We start from the raw sequence: 18,475 nt of genomic DNA, 5'->3' as shown, positions 1-18,475 counted from the left end.
ATACTGAAACCAAGTGGGGTAATTTTGTTGTCATTTATGACTTTTTTCAGCCATGTGTCTGTACCTATCATTATGTCTGGGGAATATGTGGTAATACAAACATGTATGCCCTCTATTTTATTACATATGCTTCTAAGATTGATATTTAGGGAGATAATGCTGGGATTGAGGTATGTGAGAGGAAAATAGAATGGTTCAGTAAATACTGTCCTGTTGATGTGGGATTTTTGATGCTGTGTGGGATCACAGTTTGGGTGAATGTCTCCACTTTTTTTTGGGGTGGAAATTTTATAAAGAAAACTATGTAGCCAAACTCAGATTTAAGATATCTGAAACTGAAAATATCTAAAAAGGTTTGCTGGTAGAAAGTGAGTGCTCTGGTGATTGATAGACTTGCTAACTGTTGGTGTTGCAAGTATGGGTTTGTAGGACTAGTAATTACATTTTTTGGGAGGTATGGTAGTGGTAAAGAGTGCTAATATGCTGAGGTGGCATACTAATAGGGTTTGAGTCAGAGCCATTTTTTTATAATATGCAAGTTAAATCTGCAATGTAAAATGCTATTGGGCAAGACTAGCTGTAGATACAGCAGTATAACTTCTAAAAAGACAATCTTAGTACAGAATTTCAAGTAAACGTGTCAGAGATGCTAATTGTAGATCAACTGAATAAACTTCCCCGGGATTCAATAAACTCCATGTAGGTTCTGCGCAGAGCCTATATGGAGTGTATTTGCATATGCAATACTGCTTATCGCACGGCATCATGCAGCCTCATACCATGAATATTAATGATTTGCAGCACATGCAAGCAAGGTTTCATGGCTTACCCTGGAGTTACTGGCCGTATGTATGCTGAATGTGGATCATTCCACACACCATTTATTGCCAGTAATGTGGTCAAAGACTAAACTAATGAGGGGCCAAATGGCAAGCATGCATTTTCTGAAGAATATGAAGTACGGAAAAGAAATGTATGTCATTATATATTGACTGCAATCTTCAATGATTTCACAATAAAGCACACATTTTACAAGGACCAGGTCAAAAATATAATACAAATATCTGGACATTCTGCAAAACTGTGGAGAGTCTGCCTTTTGTGTTTTAGTTTCTTTCTTATTTTTTTTTTTTGCCAGTGTTTGTATGATGCACCACTTGGCATAAACATGTTTAGTTATGCTCACCTGCTTTGCCCAAAGTGCAGCAGTGCACAAAATGGAGGAATGGCATAGGCACCACTGTTGAAGACTGGGGGGGGGCAGAGGCTGAGAGGGGCACTAGTGATCTAAAAAGGGTAATTTGTTTAATAACTATTTACTACCACAACATAAGTTCACTTGGAGGATGATTTAAGCTTAGCCAATTCCCTTTTAATGCTTGAATTAACATTTTCTGATAATTGTATATTAGCGCTAGTGAGAACAACTGTGATCATACCATAGATAATTTGGGGGGACCCATATAAGGGATGCAGCATTTAGGATCTGCCTCTATCCATTAGTGGCATGAGGGGAAATCCTGGAGTACATTTTCTATTACCCATCCTTAGATCCATGTTGCATTTGAATATGGACGGATGAGCTTTGTTTTATTTTTATAGATAGCCTGTTCTGGAACAGTGGTAGCCTCTGTGATATATATCCATCTCTCCACAACATTCAGTTTAGATGCCTGAACTGAGTATTTCTGATGCCATTTGACTTGCTGATGTTCAGTAGGTCCATCTGTATTAGGTCGGAGGATGCCTTGTATGCCAGACATGTCACCTCTAAGCACTCTGTAGGATACTGAGTATAGGAATAAATCTTTGAGGTGGTCCATGCAAGACCTATTGTTTAGGACTTGTATCCTTTTAGTAAGGTATCTCTGAAGGTATTCCAATTGTTGCATGGGGCTGGACAGATACATGCCAAAGTGGGCATTATACAAAATGATTGACATAATGAGAGCTTTGTAAAGGGGGACAACAACATCTCTAGATCTAGCCACAATCAATTTGTTTATAAGCTGTGCAATATAGAAAGGCTTTCTTATGACTCTGGGCACATATTGGTCAAAGGTTAGGTCACTGTACACACAAGTTCCCAAATGCCAAACAACTGGATCAGTTGTCAGAGGGCATTGTCATGATTTTGACACTGGTTATTATTTGGGACAAACCTTTTTGCATGATGGTTAAGTCATTTGGGGATTCAATAACTGCTCCTAGCTTGCAGTCATCTCAAACTTAGCTGGACAAAGCTTTTTGATATTTCCTTTTACTTTTGAGATGTATATGCCAAACAGAAAACGTCTCAGCACCGAACCCTCGGGATTCCATTGGTGACTGGTCTCTTCCCCTATTTTGATCTCCTGCATCCTGTGAACCAAGTTAGCAATGCAGCTGGTCATGCAAGTGTTTGCTCCTACATTATTCATCTTTTGTACTACACCTGAGTAGGGGATTGTGTCAAAAGGCTTGGCCAGGTCAAGGTAATGTGGTGTGAACTGTTTTACCTTAATCCATTGATTTGGTAACAAGAGTAAAGCTTAAAATTTGCCCATGATTTTGAGCCCTTCACACTTTCCTCTGGGCTGTTTTCAAACACATTTTTAGGGCCATGCATACATGTATGCATTCCTTGATTCACCTTCCTGATTGTATTAAATTATATTCCTTGTATAATACACCAGTTGTTAGAATGTGTTTTAAATTTGTAGGTTTGAACAGTCTTCCAGTAAGCAATGAAACAAAATGTATGAACCAATAATGACAAAGCTACCCATTTCAGAAAATTTCAACCATAAAAGGCCACTCCAACTTCTGTCATTACTCATTACAATCCACCAATATCAGTAAATATGCAAAATCTCTGCAGAAGTAAGTCATCTAAATAATTCCACATTTAAGGGATGATATATTGCATGACAGACTGGGTTAATTCCTTTCCAAGGTATTTTGTTTGCCATTGAGTCTACAAGATTTTCAGGAATTGCTACTAATTTTTTATACTTCCCATGATGACTGTTAGTATCCACTGGTTCGTTGTTTGATTTTCTGCCAAATGCTCCTTTGAAGCACTGACATTCCCGGTTGGCCTTCCACAAACAAAATTGGTCTGATAAGTGATGTAGCACTGTGTTAACTCTGTAATAGATATTTACATCTCAAGCAGCAAATCCCACTGTTATGGCTACCAGTGAAAACAAAACTGATGGAAGTTAACAATAACCAGAGGACATATAATAACTTATTCTAGTATAAGTTAAAATGCTGTTCTTATACCCTGAATCACGAGCACATTAGCAACTGAAAAAAATGCTTGCTTTGAGTAATTGAGATGCAATTTTATTTAGTAAATGAAAATACGTTTCGTTAAGCAATCTGTGTTTTAATGATAGTAAATGAAAACTCATAGTGATAAAACGACACACAACTTGCTGACCCAGTCACCCCATCCCCCCCCCATCCCAATGCACACGGACACTATAAGTGGCATGATTTATGAAAATGTGATAAGTATTCAGCATAGAAAACTGAGCCTTGGGGAAATATAATTAACACCAAAAATAAATAAATTGCTCACAAGCATACACACACAATGCTCTCTTGCTGCAAATGCATTGACTATGAGGCTAATTCACTGCAAGAAACTTGAGGGAAATCTTGCGGACTGCTCAGGGGGTGCATGCAGTGTTCATTGAAATTGTTGTTCATTGAAACTGCTGTCCACGTTTGCAAAGCCATTAGTAATATGACATGGAGGAACCAAACTAAATGGCAGACATAAAACATGCAATAGTTAATTGTGCGTAATGTGGAATTTCTTAAAAGTAGATTGCCAACTTTTGAACTGTCTACTTCATGGAGAGGGCTAGTACATTTGATTGGAATTAAAGAGCCGTTCAGTTTGTAAACCTATTACATTTGCTCAACATTTAAAACAAAGTGACTGGAGGAAGAAGCAAACAAAAAAGTATGCGGGAGTGTATATTGGGCTTTTGTCCCACCCTGCATTATTTTAGACATGTGTGTGTGTGTGTGTGTGTGTGTGTGTGTGTGTGTGTGTGTGTGTGTGTGTGTGTGTGTGTGTGTGTGTGTGTGTGTGTGTGTGTTCACAGTGTGTCCCGGAGCTCTACAGCTTACATAAACAATGGAGCTCGGAGTTCTACAGCTTACATAAACAACAGAGCTCTACAGCTTACAGAAACACAACAGAGCTCTACAGCTTAAATAAACAATGGAGCTCTACTTCACACCTTAAACAGAGTTAGCAGAAATGGAGTTAACACTTACTTCATAGAACTGGAGCCTTATCAGCTAAAGCCATTATCCTTACTTCTTGTAGCAGCTTTCCGTGCACTTCTGTGTTTAAATTAGTGCACGAAGTGCGCATGAGTACTACAGATCTTGCAGCTGTAAAAGTGGGGGGGGGGCGCTCCCTCCCCTTCGCCCTATGGTTCCAGCGCCTATGAGAAATGGGCCACCCAGGCTGTAGAAAGGACCCAGACAGCCACACATATGAACCGGATGCATTCAATTAATAATTCTGTCCATCGTGCAAACATGATTCTGACACAGTTTGCTGTGAGGGAAATGTTAGTTTGCTTTTTATTTCTTGTATTTTGTATTATTTTATTGCCTTTTTCTATTTTGTATACTGTGGTTTTTTTACACTGTGTTTACTTGTATTCTGCTTTTAACTGCATATTAAAACTTGAAAAGATACCACAGCTCTGTCTCTTGTGAGTTAGACAGAAATTAGAACAGGTCAGTTAGGGAGTCACACATAAGTTAGAACAGGTCAGTTAAGGTTAATCATCTGTGAACTGAGGGGATGGAGCTAGGAACTAAACCCTCTATTTAAGGGGAAAAATAAAACATTTCAGAGCTTTACTGTAAAGGCTCGCCCAGACTCTGACACAGTTTGCTGTGAGGGAAAGGATAGTTTACCTTTTATTTTTGTATTTTGTATCATTTTATTGCCTTTTTCTATTTTGTATACTGTGATTTGTTTTTGTTACACTGTGTTTTACTTGTATTCTGATTTTAACTGCATATTAAAACTTGAAAAGAGACCACAGCTCTGTCTCTTGTGAGTCAGACAGATTTTTTCCACCCTCTCACCATGTTACTCTTGTGTTCTTAAATACTACTTTATTTCTAGTTGCCTGCTCCTTATGTAAATTTGACCATATATCTTGCTTCCTCTCTCCTTTTACTGGCTGGTGTAAGCACAAACTTATCATTTTGGGAAATCACTCCCCTTCAACTATTTAAATTTATTGGCCATCCTACTGTATTCCATAGTACCAGAATACAGAAGTGCCCATCCCCTTTCAATCTATCTTGCTCTTTTAAAAATAATGGTTTTCCACTAAAAATTAATTTTTTAGATAGCTAAGGCTTAAGTTACCCACTTTCATATCTGACTGCTTAATGCACGCTGCAGTGATTAGGATAAACCATTTTTTTTCATCTTACTTTTAAGCATCTATTGCAAGACCACCAGTTATTGGAGACCCCACATTCTGCCTTTCAGTAGTCAACTTGGGATTAGTGCTTTTGTTTTTTCCTGGTGTGAGAAGGAGAACAGTGACATTATTTCCTGGAGACTGCTGATCACCAAAAAGCCTAATAACTGTTTTATAGGTGACAGCTTGGAATCTGTGCTTATATTCTGATCTTGGTGAGAGTAGGAGTAGAGTGCATTGATTCCTGACTATTTCTGATTGGACAGTGTCTGTACTTAACATACCTGATTGGTCTGGTTGCTTTTTGAGACATCTACCAGAAAAAGGTTACAAGCCTACAGCCCCTTGCATCATCTGGGAAAAGATTGTGAATCACCAACAGGCTGTGGCCTGTGTCTCTTCTTGGGATTGGTGCTAACATTTTGCTTCTGGTGAAAAAAGAAACAAAGAAGCATTGTATCCAAACAGAGTGAAGCTGTGGTGAGACTGGCATTAGTAGTAGCCAGGCAGTAGCCATTCATGCGACTCCCCTCTTTTCATCATTCTTGACAAGCTAATTCTTTTTTTTCAGTATGTATTGCTTGATTTGTTTCTAACTTCAGAATATCTGCCTAAATACTTCATTCTTAAATGTTCAAGGTGTATGTATTAGTTTCCCCTCAAGTGTTTCTCAGTGTTCTATACAGACTCAGACACCTTGAGTAACATTTTTTCTGTAAAATCACAATTTAAATTTCTCCGGTATCTAGTTGCACACAGGACAACTAGTTTACAGTGACAAGCACTATCCACATAGTTGCAAACCGGATACTCCTGACAGTAATTGATATTCTCACTCCAACAGTCTAATCAATAAAAAAGGGTCTGTTGCTGTGCATATGAACTTTCCTACTGTTCCCATTACCGACTTGGTGGATATAGGCATTCTGAGGCAATGTAGAAATTGCCTCATGTTTACTGACAACCAGTTAATTCTCAAACATTACTGACAACCAGTTAATTCTCAAACAAAGTGATATGGTATGTGAAAGATGTATTTACACAATGTCACTGGAGGTAAAGCTCTCACATAAAAGTACTCCTAATGTCAATAAGGTTGTCAGTAGTACACGTGCTGCACCCATCATGCACAATTCAAAGCAGAAGCATAGACCCACATATACTGAGGCACTTACATGTAACCTTCCTAAACCACAAAGACCTCCTAGACAAAGGACACATAAGAAATACCCTCAGCAGCCCCAAACCCGCTCTTTCAAAAAAACACCCACATCAACACATAGAGCTACATCTCATGGAGCCTCTACCTCTAAGCCCATAAGGCAAGTTATCACACAATCCAACATTCTACTCATTGGAGACTCCATTGAGAGACACACTGATGTCCCTCTCACCAGACTGAGTAAGGATAAAGTTACAGTCAGTTGCATATCAGGAGCTAGGATCTGCCACATTACGCATACACTCACTCAGGTCATTGGACCACAATTACCAATACGACTCAGTCATAGTCCATGTGGGAGTAAATGACCTGAGATGTATCTCCATAGACTATATGAAGAGAGACATCACAGAGCTCTTGGAATATGTGTCTCAGGCTGATATGAGCCTAGCATTGAGCAGCATTTTACCGTCTCCAAGGATTATGACACAGTATGAACAAAAGACGAATGACTTTAATAACTGGCTTAGTTTCTGGTGTTATTCTAAGGGGGTGCAATATTTGTCAGCATGGAGGAAGATGGTGAACTGACCATGTTGTTTTGCCAGGGATGGTCTGGACCTCTCCCCTCTAGGCTTTCAAATATTATCTAAAACATTGCCTTCCTCCATAGTGTAGGCAATGCCAAACTGAAAGTACTTCTGACATAGCAAATCAAAACCAAGAAAATCTAAACATATTACTGCTCAATACTAGGAGCCTAAACAAAAAAACTCCACTTCCTCGAAGCTCTCTTTACCCTAGAGAATGTTGATGTCTGTGCAGTCACTGAGACGTGGTTTAAAGCCGTGGAGAGCACACCAACAGTGCAAGGTTATAATGCCTTGCACACATTTAGACCAGCTACTTCACAAGCAGGGACTAAAGGCTGAGGTGTCTCTATTTATATCAAAAATAAATATACATCAAGGCTGGTCAAACGGGACAATGCACTTGAGCTGCTCCATGTTCAAATTACCATAGGGAAAATCCAGTACCATTTCCTTGCAAGCTATATGTCCCCCTCTATGACCCAGGAAACCCATGCCATGTATTTAAACTTATTAGAAACACTAACCATCCAACACAATACCATATTCAAGGGTGACTTTAATTACCCCACTATTAACTGGGAATCCTATACGACATCAAACATACATGCATACAGATTCCTGGATTTTGTAAACACAAACTCTGTGGACCAGATAGCCAATACACCAACCAGAGGTGCAACTATACTGGATCTGGTCCTCACTTATATGAGAGACTGCTGCACACCCCCTACTTTAATGCCTTCCCTGGTAAGGTCAGACCACAAAATGATCTCTTTTGAAGTAAAAATAAAACCTGAACCCCCAGGTAAACCAGGAATAGTCAGGAACTATTCTAAGGCTAATCTCCTGCTATTAAGTGAGAACCTGGCAAAATTTCAAACCCCCATAAACCCTATGGGAACTGTTCACAGAAACCCTGTACAAGCATGTTAATAGCTGCATACAGGCAGCTGTACCCACCAGAAAGAAGTACAGAACTAACTCACAAAACAAGCCACTCTGGTGAAATCACAAAATCAATCAAATGTATAACAGGAGGAAGAAAATCATGTAAAAAATTAGGAGGTGCAGCACCCAGCAGGATAAAAGCACTCTCATCAAACTAAACAAATAACTCAGAGGACAAATAAAGTCTATCAAAGCCAAATATGAGGTAAGTTTGGCCTCCCAGAAGAAGGACAATCACAAATCATTTTTAGCTATGTCCGCAACCTCAAAGGGAATAGACAATTGTGAGCAGAGCTCATTGTAAATAGAGCCACCTATACTGAGACAGAAAACATAGCAAACCTCCTGGTTGATAAATTCAGCTTCAGCTTTACTCCTCTCTCCCCCTCAACCATCCATCAGGAAATATCATCAAATATAACTACCCCTACTATCACTAGGGAACAGGTCCTTAATGCTCTCTCTAAGGCCAAGAACATTGCATTAATGGGCCCAGACAATATCCCAGGATGTCTTCTAAATAGCATGAAATATGACCTATCAGGGCCTCTGGAATTACTATTTAACCATAGCCTCCAAACAGGCTTCATGCCTCATGAATGACGAAAGGCAAAAGTCATCCCTCTGCACAAAGGTGGGCCCTGGAAACTACAGACCTATAAGTCTCATTAGTCTTATATGTAAAGCCATAGAAAGAATTATCATGGAGATGATCAATAGAGATATAATAAATCTCCAGACACTGGACCTAACCCAGTTTGGTTTTGTCAAGGGCAGATCATGCCTACTCATCCTGGTGGACTTCTTTGAGAAGGTCACCAAAGCAATGGTTGAGGGCAAAATCATTCACACTACCTACTTTGACCTGGCCAAGACATTTCTACACAATACCCCACTCTGGTATTGCTGACAAACTCATGAGGTTAGGTACAAGCCCATATGTCATCCAGTGGATAGCCAACTGGCTCACAGACAGGACCCAGAAAGTTAGAATTGCAGATTCCACCTCTACAAAGAGAACAGTCACAAGTGGAGTCCCTCAGGGATCAGTCATTGAACTGCTCCATTTTGGCATTTTTGTCTCAGAAGTCAAGGCTAATGTCAGAGGTCTCTGGCTGACTAAATTTGCAGATGATTGCAAATTAGGAGCTGTCATTGAATCTCACACTGATATAAATGTTCTCCAGGAGGGGCTGACACAGACAAACAACTGGTGTCAGAGCCATGAACTAAAACTAAATGCCAAGAAATGCATAATAGTATCCTTTGGGAAGTCATCCATCCCTGGTAACTATCATATTGACAACACACACCTTAGAGCTGACCCAGTAGCCAGGGACTTAGGGGCACACATAGATAGTAATCTAGCCTTTGATCATCACATGTCTATAGTAGTGAGGAAATCATTCTATGTTGGCGCAACTTATAAACAAAGGTATAGCATCTAAGTCCAAGGAAGTCATTATTCCACTGTATTCAGCATTCATCAGACCCATCATTGAGTACAATGTCCCCTTTCATATGTACCTAACCAGGCATATCCAACAATTGGAACTTCCACAGAGGTTCCTCAATAAAAGAATACAGGGCATAAGTAATATGTCATATGCAGACTGCCTTAAGGCCCTATCCCTGTATTCTGTCTCCTACAGGCTTCTGAGGGGAGATCTATGCCTGACATACAGGGCATTGTTAGACCCCACTCTGATGGACCTCCTACATATCCACAAAAAAACAGTTCCAGAATTACCCATTCTAAAGACTTAAATATTGCCTGTGATATAAATAGGACCTGCTGGAGAGATAGGTATGTATCCCAGAGATTACCCCATCTATGGACCAGGCTCCCCATCCACATGAAGCAGAGTTCTTCCCTAACCCAATTCAAATGCAACATGGACAATTAGATGGGAAACTAGAAATTCATCTGTGGTTTGGCACCTATGTCTCAAATGCAAACAGGTAACCTCTAAATGGTTCATCTCCCAAACGTATGCTTACACTTATCAAAGGTATCAGAACTTGTCAGAGATTTGGGATGCATGACTAGGCTTAAAAAGGCCTTGTGGTCATTAGCCTAGTAAACATCTATGAACTTATGAACATATGGTAAGCTGCATTGAGCTATGATTAACAGTGAAAACCTTACAATAAGTACAAAGATAGATTCCCCCCAATTACCCCTACTACTCCTCCTACCAAATTCTCTGTCTGTCACCTATCCCTACCACACAACAAAAAAGCTGCTCCAAAAGCTCAAACCATGCACCAGTGCCCCAGACAACCTACCTGCTGAGTTATTTCAAATAACTACAAATTCTATAGACATTCCCAGCAGCATTCTTATTAATATATCTATTCTGGAATCCTATATACCCTGTATTTGGAAAAAGGCATATATCTTGCCTCTGCATAAAGGAGGCAATGACACAGACATCTCCAACTTTCTTCCCATTGCTATATTTTCACCCATCTCCAAGATCTTGGGAAAATGCATCCACACCCAGCTACTTCACCATGTACTTCATAACCAAATCCTTTCTCCTACTCAACATGGATTTTGACCTGGTCATAGCACTACTACAGCTCTCATATCCTTCTCTGACACAGTCAGCCAAGCCTGGTATTATGGAAAAATTGTCTCCTCTCGCTTTTCAGGTCTCTCCAAGGCCTTTGATACCATCTCTCACTCTCTCTTTCTGACTAAACTGACAGACATAGGTATCTCAGCCCAATCCCTAGACTGGTTCTCAAACTACCTCCCTAACAGGCAACAATCAACCAAATGGCAAAATTCATTTTCTCCTTTTCTCAGCACCACCACAGGTGTCCCACTAGGATCCATATTAGGCCCCCTCTTGTTCAGCATCTTTTTCAATAACTTTCACATCTCTCTTACCCACAATCATCTGTTCTGCCAACTTGCCATCTGAACTACACCAACTCACACAGGATGCCCTCACTGCAACAGAGATATGGATGACCAACAAGCATCTCACCCTAAATCCCAACAAAACAAACTAGTTTGTTTTCTACCCAAACAATTCACTATACTAAACAAGGAAAATTTTACCATTCAAGTTCAAAACAGCACAATAATTGAAGTTGTACCACATACCAAACTGTTAGGCATCATCATAGATGAAAATTTGATATTCAACTTGCGCATTCAGACCAACATTGCAAAACACACCACAAACTAGGAACTCTATAAATAAAAATACTTACTCTACCACTCCACAAAACTATCTCTTGCCTCTTCCTTACTACTACCCTCTCTTCTTTATGGTGCATCCCTCTTGACCAATACTCAGGCCTCTCTCAAATCCAAATTTGCATCATGCTACAATAAAATAGCAATATTTGTATCAAACACACGTTATTCTTCACACCATTGCTCATCTAGTTGGAACTTCCACATCATCTGTCTCTTATTCAATTATCCACTGCACACAAATTTATATATAACCTTCTAGCTGCCCTTTCTTGTCTTCTTTACTCACACAATATCAACCAAACAGACCTCTCTGATCCAATAACCATGTACTTCTAAATGTAGTAAAGCCAACCCATGCAGCAGGACAAATGCGCTACTTCTTTACTGTAGCTAAACTATGGAATAATCTCGCTCAGTCAGTAAGATCTATCAGCAGTGCCCCTCTCTTTAAGAAAGCCCTGAAACAATACCTCACCTCTCTTTGGCAATGTATCTGTTCTAAGGATGCATTTCCTATAACTTGAGCCCGCCTTTCTTTTTCTTCCCTCTTTCCTATAGCTGTCTCTTCCTGTCTTGCACTATATATTCCCATCTATGTATTTTCCCACCCTGAAAGACTTCCCTTCTACATTTACTATCAAAAGAAATGCTATGCCTTTAGCTGCTCTTATTTCAAGACTGTATTTCTCTATTCCTAATCTTCACTTAAGGTTTAATCTCCTGGCATGTGGCCTAAACAAACTACCTAGAGATTACTATCTTACACCTAGCTCTTCCTATCTATATCTGGACCTACTACTCATTGGTATTGTTGCTAGCCATGATCTACCTCTTTAAGAACTATTGTTGCATGTTGCTCTGATATTACTATCTCTTAGTCCTGCAATGCATTTGCTTTATTGAATGTGTACTTTGCTGCTCAAATGTTATGTAATGCTTTATAGTATATGTATAATGTTTATCCCATATAATCCCATATTTATGTATAATGTTTGTCCAATATGATTCTATATTCTGTATTTGTACTGTTATGCTATGTCTGAAGCTTTTCTCCACTGGCCTCCACTGAAAATGGGCTCACATTGGCCCAGTGGACTATCCTGGTAAACAAATGCAAATAAATAAATAAATGAATAATAAAGATAGGGGATATCATCTTACTAATCCTGTGGCAGCAGTTGAGATGGTCAGGTTGTTCTAGTACTGGGAGTGCAAATTCAGTTTTACTTTTATGAGATTGCAGATTATAGCAATTAAGTGCAACATGCACAACTGTTTTCTCAACCTTCTTGTTGTAATAGCTGTATGTGTAGGAGAACCATATATATGGTACATTTAACTAATCCATTTACATAAGTGCCTGACTACGTAATAAGCTAGAAATTGCATTCTTTGCCCCTGTTGCACATTGCTTATTATTGCGCAAACACAGTGCCCGCCAGTGAGTGTCCTCACCTACCATGTTTGCACAATGGAAAATAATGCACAATGTTTTCAAATGTTGCAACACCAAAATGTGTGCACTCTCAGTAATTACAAGACATGCAATAGGCGAGAAACAGCAGCATATAAAATACAATTGCTGGGAAATGTTCATTAGACATTGAGCTTGAACTATGGTAGGCATGTCTAGAGTTGCTGGAGAGGGTGTGCACTTTCAGGCACAGTGTTGGGGTGTCCAGGAGTCCAAGATTTTTGTTGGACTCCTAGTTAAGGTGCATGGGCTCAGGTTGCTGCAGTGGGACTATTCAGGCTCAGAATATAAATCTGAAGCCTGAAATAGTGTTTGCAGGGCCTTAACCAGTGCAACAGGTATCCCCCACACAGCTGAGTAATGCAGACATCATTTTGATGACCTCCAGAGGAGGAAGCGGGAAACCCTTGACCTTTGAGTTGGGGAATGTCAGGCAGGGGCCACCCCACAGATGTGTAAGTATCAATTTTAGTGAGTAATTGTAAAAGTTAAAAGCTGAATATAATCAAGACTGGTATTCATAGTGGTGTTATGTTCTGTTCTGGTTTTTCCACAGCTGCTGAGGAGCAAGACTCGAATGTGTGGACCAATGCCACACATCTAGTAAGGATGCGAGAAGCATGTGGTATGTATACATCAAAACAGCACTGTCTAAATAGTATTTTAATAATAGTAATAATTTGCATAGTAATTTTGTAGCATTAAAAGTTAAGGACCACTTAGTTGGTATTTTATAGAGTTGTATCAAACTGAGCATGCATATCCCAACTGTAAATGGAATTATGCATTCTTTAGACTATAGCACAAAGCAGTGGTGCCATATTCTCAAATAACAGTGAGTATGCATCTCTAAACTGTAAAAGGAGAGTATACATGCAGTAGTCTGTAGGACAAAACTACAGTACAGTATTTTAGCGGTCATCGGTTATGATGACAGTTCACTGGGTGAGAACTAGACTGTCACTGTCAACCACCTCAACGTGCATGGGACCAAGATTTCCCACCCTCTCCCCATCCGTGGAGTTAACCCACCTCATGTGTCCTTCACCGTCACTGTCTCTTGTCTTGTTTGTATTGTCTGTCTGCAGTTTCTTCCTCACCTGCCAACTTACCTCACCCAGGCATTCATACAGCCCTTCCCCAACATTCATCTCTCTCTCTCTCAAAAAGAAAAAGCACCTGTCCCACAAAAGAAAATCATCCCATACATAGCTCTCCTTTGTGCACATGTGTCTTTATGACACACATGATTCTTTCCAATTATCTAGACAACAGACTGTGTTGTGGTCAGCCCTCTCTCTGGACGTGACAGTCCAAATTCAGCCAAATTTGTGCATATATTTTCATGTTTTATTTCGGAAGAAATAGATAACTATGGTTATTTCCTACATCCTTCCTGCACATTCCTGTCTTGCTCCCCATTCCTTTGCTTTTTCCCCATCTTACCACTTTCCTGACTTCCCCATTTCTTTTCTTTAAAGAATTATTGTGCAATGGTGATCGGTGCACACCAATGAAAAGCAACAGTAACAGGCTGCAATTTAAGTAGATGTATTTAAAGTATCATACACACTTGTAAAATTATTACTTCAACACGTATTTGAACTCAGTACCAACTTCCTCCAACAATACATTAACACTTGCTGCCACAAAGTCAGTTAGCTATCAGACGTATTTAATACATTCATTAGTAAGTGACACAGCTTAAGAAAGATTTACCTGTGTACTTCCCCGTGCTTAGTCCCTATATCACTAATGTATCTTCTTCATTAAATTTCTGTGAATCAGCAGTGCACAAACCCCTGTAATGTTTTATAAAGCATTATTGTGGGATACTCATTTAGTCTTGTACAGCAGTAGTGTGCAATGTTGCATGATAAGCAACTCTACTACCAAAATAAATTAATGTATTACCTATAGCTAAACCATTTGCCCCAAAAAGGAACTTATCACTGAATTAAGTGCATTAATTCCTGCAGTCAGAGACTCAGTTAACTAGCAGGTGTATACAACAGCAGTTAAGTCTGCCATTTGCTATACAGTCTCTAAAATATTCCTGCTCATCAACTGAGTCTGCAGCACCACCTGTTAATGCAGTGATACATGTATTTTTTGTTAAGATTTTACTTGGTTTGGATCCAGCTGTATGTTAACAGTGTCAAATAATTTTATGTGTAAATCTAAATTCTGAAGTATGATAGTTAGTATGGAGTGTCTAAAATATGGCTAGATGGTACTGGTTTCCAATCCAACTATAGAATACTTAGAAATGGCTTTGCCATAGCTGCATGCTAGTGTGTTATGTGCACCACCTCACAATTATGCTTTAAAGAAAAGAAATGGAGAAAAACAGGAATGTGGCGAAATGGGGAGTAAGTAGGGGGAAGAACAAAGTAAAAGCAAGGCAAGGATGTGCAGGAAGGATGGAGGAAAGAAACATAGCTATCTATTTCTTCAAAAATAAAACATAAACAAATATGCACACATTAGACTGAATTTTAACAGAGGGGTGGGTGACAACACAATCTGCTGTTTAGGGAATTGGACCAAATCATATGTGCCATGAAAACATGTGTGCAAAATGGAGAACTATGTATGGGATGATATTTTTTTGTGGAATAGGTGCCAATTTTTTTTGAGAAGGGCTATAGAAATGTCTGGATGCAGTACGTTGGGCAGGTCAAGAAGCAATTGTTAACATACAGTGATAAGACAAACAAGACAAAAGACAGGGATTGTAAAGGATACATGAGGTGGGTGAACACCATGGCTGGGGTGAGTGTGGAGACATCGTAAACCCATGGGCATCAAGTTGGGTGATAGTGAGAATCAAGTACTCACCCAGTAGACTATCATCACTGTCACCTCACTGCAATAATGGCCACAGTGTCTGATGTCTGTGTCTCCTTGTGTTATTTAATACAAGAATTGGGGGCAGTGTCTCCATCCTGCATAGGTGTGCACCAACAGTGTGGCATGCAATCCTTTGCACCATCCCTGGTAGTTCATCATGGATGATAAACTCATCACCTCTGCCATTGCTCCCAGAGGGAGCCACAGGCTTATACTCCAGGGCAGAACTACCAGAGAGCTAGGTAGTGCAGGAGCAGCAGAGGGGGTGCTACCAGATTCTGCACCAAATGTGCTAGACAGCAGTGATGTAGCCAGTGGAGTGGAGGCAGGTGGATCACATGGGACAGTCCTACCCTGCTGTGCTGTGGGAAAAAATAAAATAAACAAAAGAGAGAGAGAGAGAGAGAGAGAGAGAGAGAGAGGGAAAAGAGTTGGATGAGAGAAAAAAAGAAAACATTAGTAACTTCATATGTGACATACAAAGCATTGATACAATTATTTGACTCTATTCTGTTACCTTTACTTTTGTCAGTATCAGTTTCTAACAAATACCTTTGTTTATTGTTAAGACTACCCAACTCCTAACAGATGCACAATATACTACATATTGTAGTAAGCAATTCTTGATGTGTGCATACATTGCTCATATGCTTGCTCCAAATATACTGATTACAGTTTACAGCAAGCCAGTGGTGACACTGCTTTACAGTTCATAGGTTCATAGGTTCATAGGTAGGTACTAGGCTATCTGCCCTAGGGCATTTATAAGCCTAGCCAAAACGTGTTGGCTTTCGCCTCCCTTTTAGACTAGATTCCTGAGCCTCTGTCCAGCAGGGCCATAGAAGTGATTCCAGGAGCAAATTTATGATTTCCCATCCACTCATCAAGATTCTTCTTGAAGAGGGTCAGCGAGGGGCTCTGCCTAACATGTACTGGGATTCTATTCAAGAGTACAAGAAGCCTTTGGGATATGAATCAATCCCTCCCACATGTCCTATTTATTGTTGTGCTAAGGTTTAAATCCCTGGAGCGTGTAGCTCTAATGGATCTGGTTTTCTTGATGTGGAGCATGTCCAACAATTCCGGGTTAGACATGGCTTTGCATGTCAGGCAGAGATCACCTCTGAGTAGGCGGTAAGCAACAGAGTAGAGCTGGAGTTTCTTTAGTCGAGCTGCATAGGGCATCTGTTTGAATTTTACTGATGCATAAATCCATCTTAAGTTTACACAGTCATAAGCACAGTGTTTCAGTCATTTACTGAAATCACAATGAATTCTTCAAATGGATCTTTATTTGAATTTCTTCACTCACTTAAGGTATGATTGAAATGTCCTCTGATCATTTTTTTTAAGAGATGATGCCATATTAATTGCTACCTGAAAAACACATGGTATTTTCTTCACTCATCTCCGGGTGTATTACTTCACTAACTTCAGGTTATGTCCCCTTATATCAATCAAATTTTGTATGCTATGTATTTTTATTACATGTAGCGCTACACTCAGCATAAAATTAAAAAAAAATCTTAAACTAATAAAGAGTACATAACTATATATACTACAATGTGCTAACTTATAAATATTATGGTTTGTCTACAGCACGTTTACACTTGAAAATGTTCGGTTAATCGTGTAAATTTTGTTGGACAGCAAATATGTAGGGAAAAAAAAAACATCAACCTATCGCTAGATATGGGCTTTCATAGATGCATGCAAGAAAACAAACACATGCATTGTGGCAAACTGCAGTGGTGGCACATTTCAAGCCTAGATTGAACAAATACATTTAAAAGGTCATAGTACACATTACCTGAATAAAGCAGACTTCAGAACCATTAAGTGCTGCTGGTAGAAGTATACCAACTAAACGCAAGATGGCAGAACTTAGCACAATGATATCACTGTCACCTAATCAAGGACCATAGAGAACCACCACCAACATGGAAAGGTACACGCACAAAATGCCACCAAAGAGTTAATAAACTGCAACTTCAAAGTGCATTCCAACTTTCCACTTTCATACAGTCTCTTAAGACCAAAGCATTGATGTCACCTTCTAGATAAAAGATGCCAGCCTCTGCTGTGCTCATCTGGGTAAAAAGCCTACCATCTGGTACTTCAAAGTAGGCCTTTACTAAAACAAAGGTCATTCCTCTTACTAGACAGTAACAGAAATTTCACTTGCCTACTTTCTATCATTGCTACTTTTCAACTCTTATACCAATGCCACAATTAAGCCTTGTTTGCTATTGTTTATTGCTATCAAGTATTTGGCGCTTTTAATTTACCTTTTTTAAACACAACTTAATCAACTTTAATCCCAATTTTATGTTTATTGACTTTATATGGCAATGTTCGATCTGGATTAGTTCATTTATCAAATAAGTGACTCAGGCATTTAGCAAAACAAAGAACACAGGATAGCAAATGAGAAAGTTTCAGGAACTCTGGAGACTACAAAAAGAAAGTCTGCCTATCTCAGGCACAGAGTCAGTGTAAACAACCTGCCAGAAACATAACACATATAGTAACCATGTAAGTAAATAAGAAGACTAAAATGTCCAATAAGCCTTCATGCCAATAAGAAAAATACAGCATAAAAAGGCCTCCACTTAAAATAAAAAAGTTTTAACTACTGCAAATAGTCTGGAAGCCAGCTGACTAACACCTGTCAGATCCCACTTCAAGTAACAGACATGAAAATACAGGCTCCCAACATAACTTTCCAACAATTATCCAGACAACTCGTCTAGCACTTACCTGGTGATATTT

The sequence above is a fragment of the Protopterus annectens genome, chromosome 3.part0 (genome assembly GCF_019279795.1).
Source record: "Protopterus annectens isolate FY-2018-M chromosome 3.part0, PAN1.0, whole genome shotgun sequence".
Taxonomy (NCBI): Eukaryota; Metazoa; Chordata; order Ceratodontiformes; family Protopteridae; genus Protopterus; species Protopterus annectens.
The sequence above is the reverse complement of the archived record's forward strand: the minus strand, read 5'-3'. Positions refer to the sequence as shown.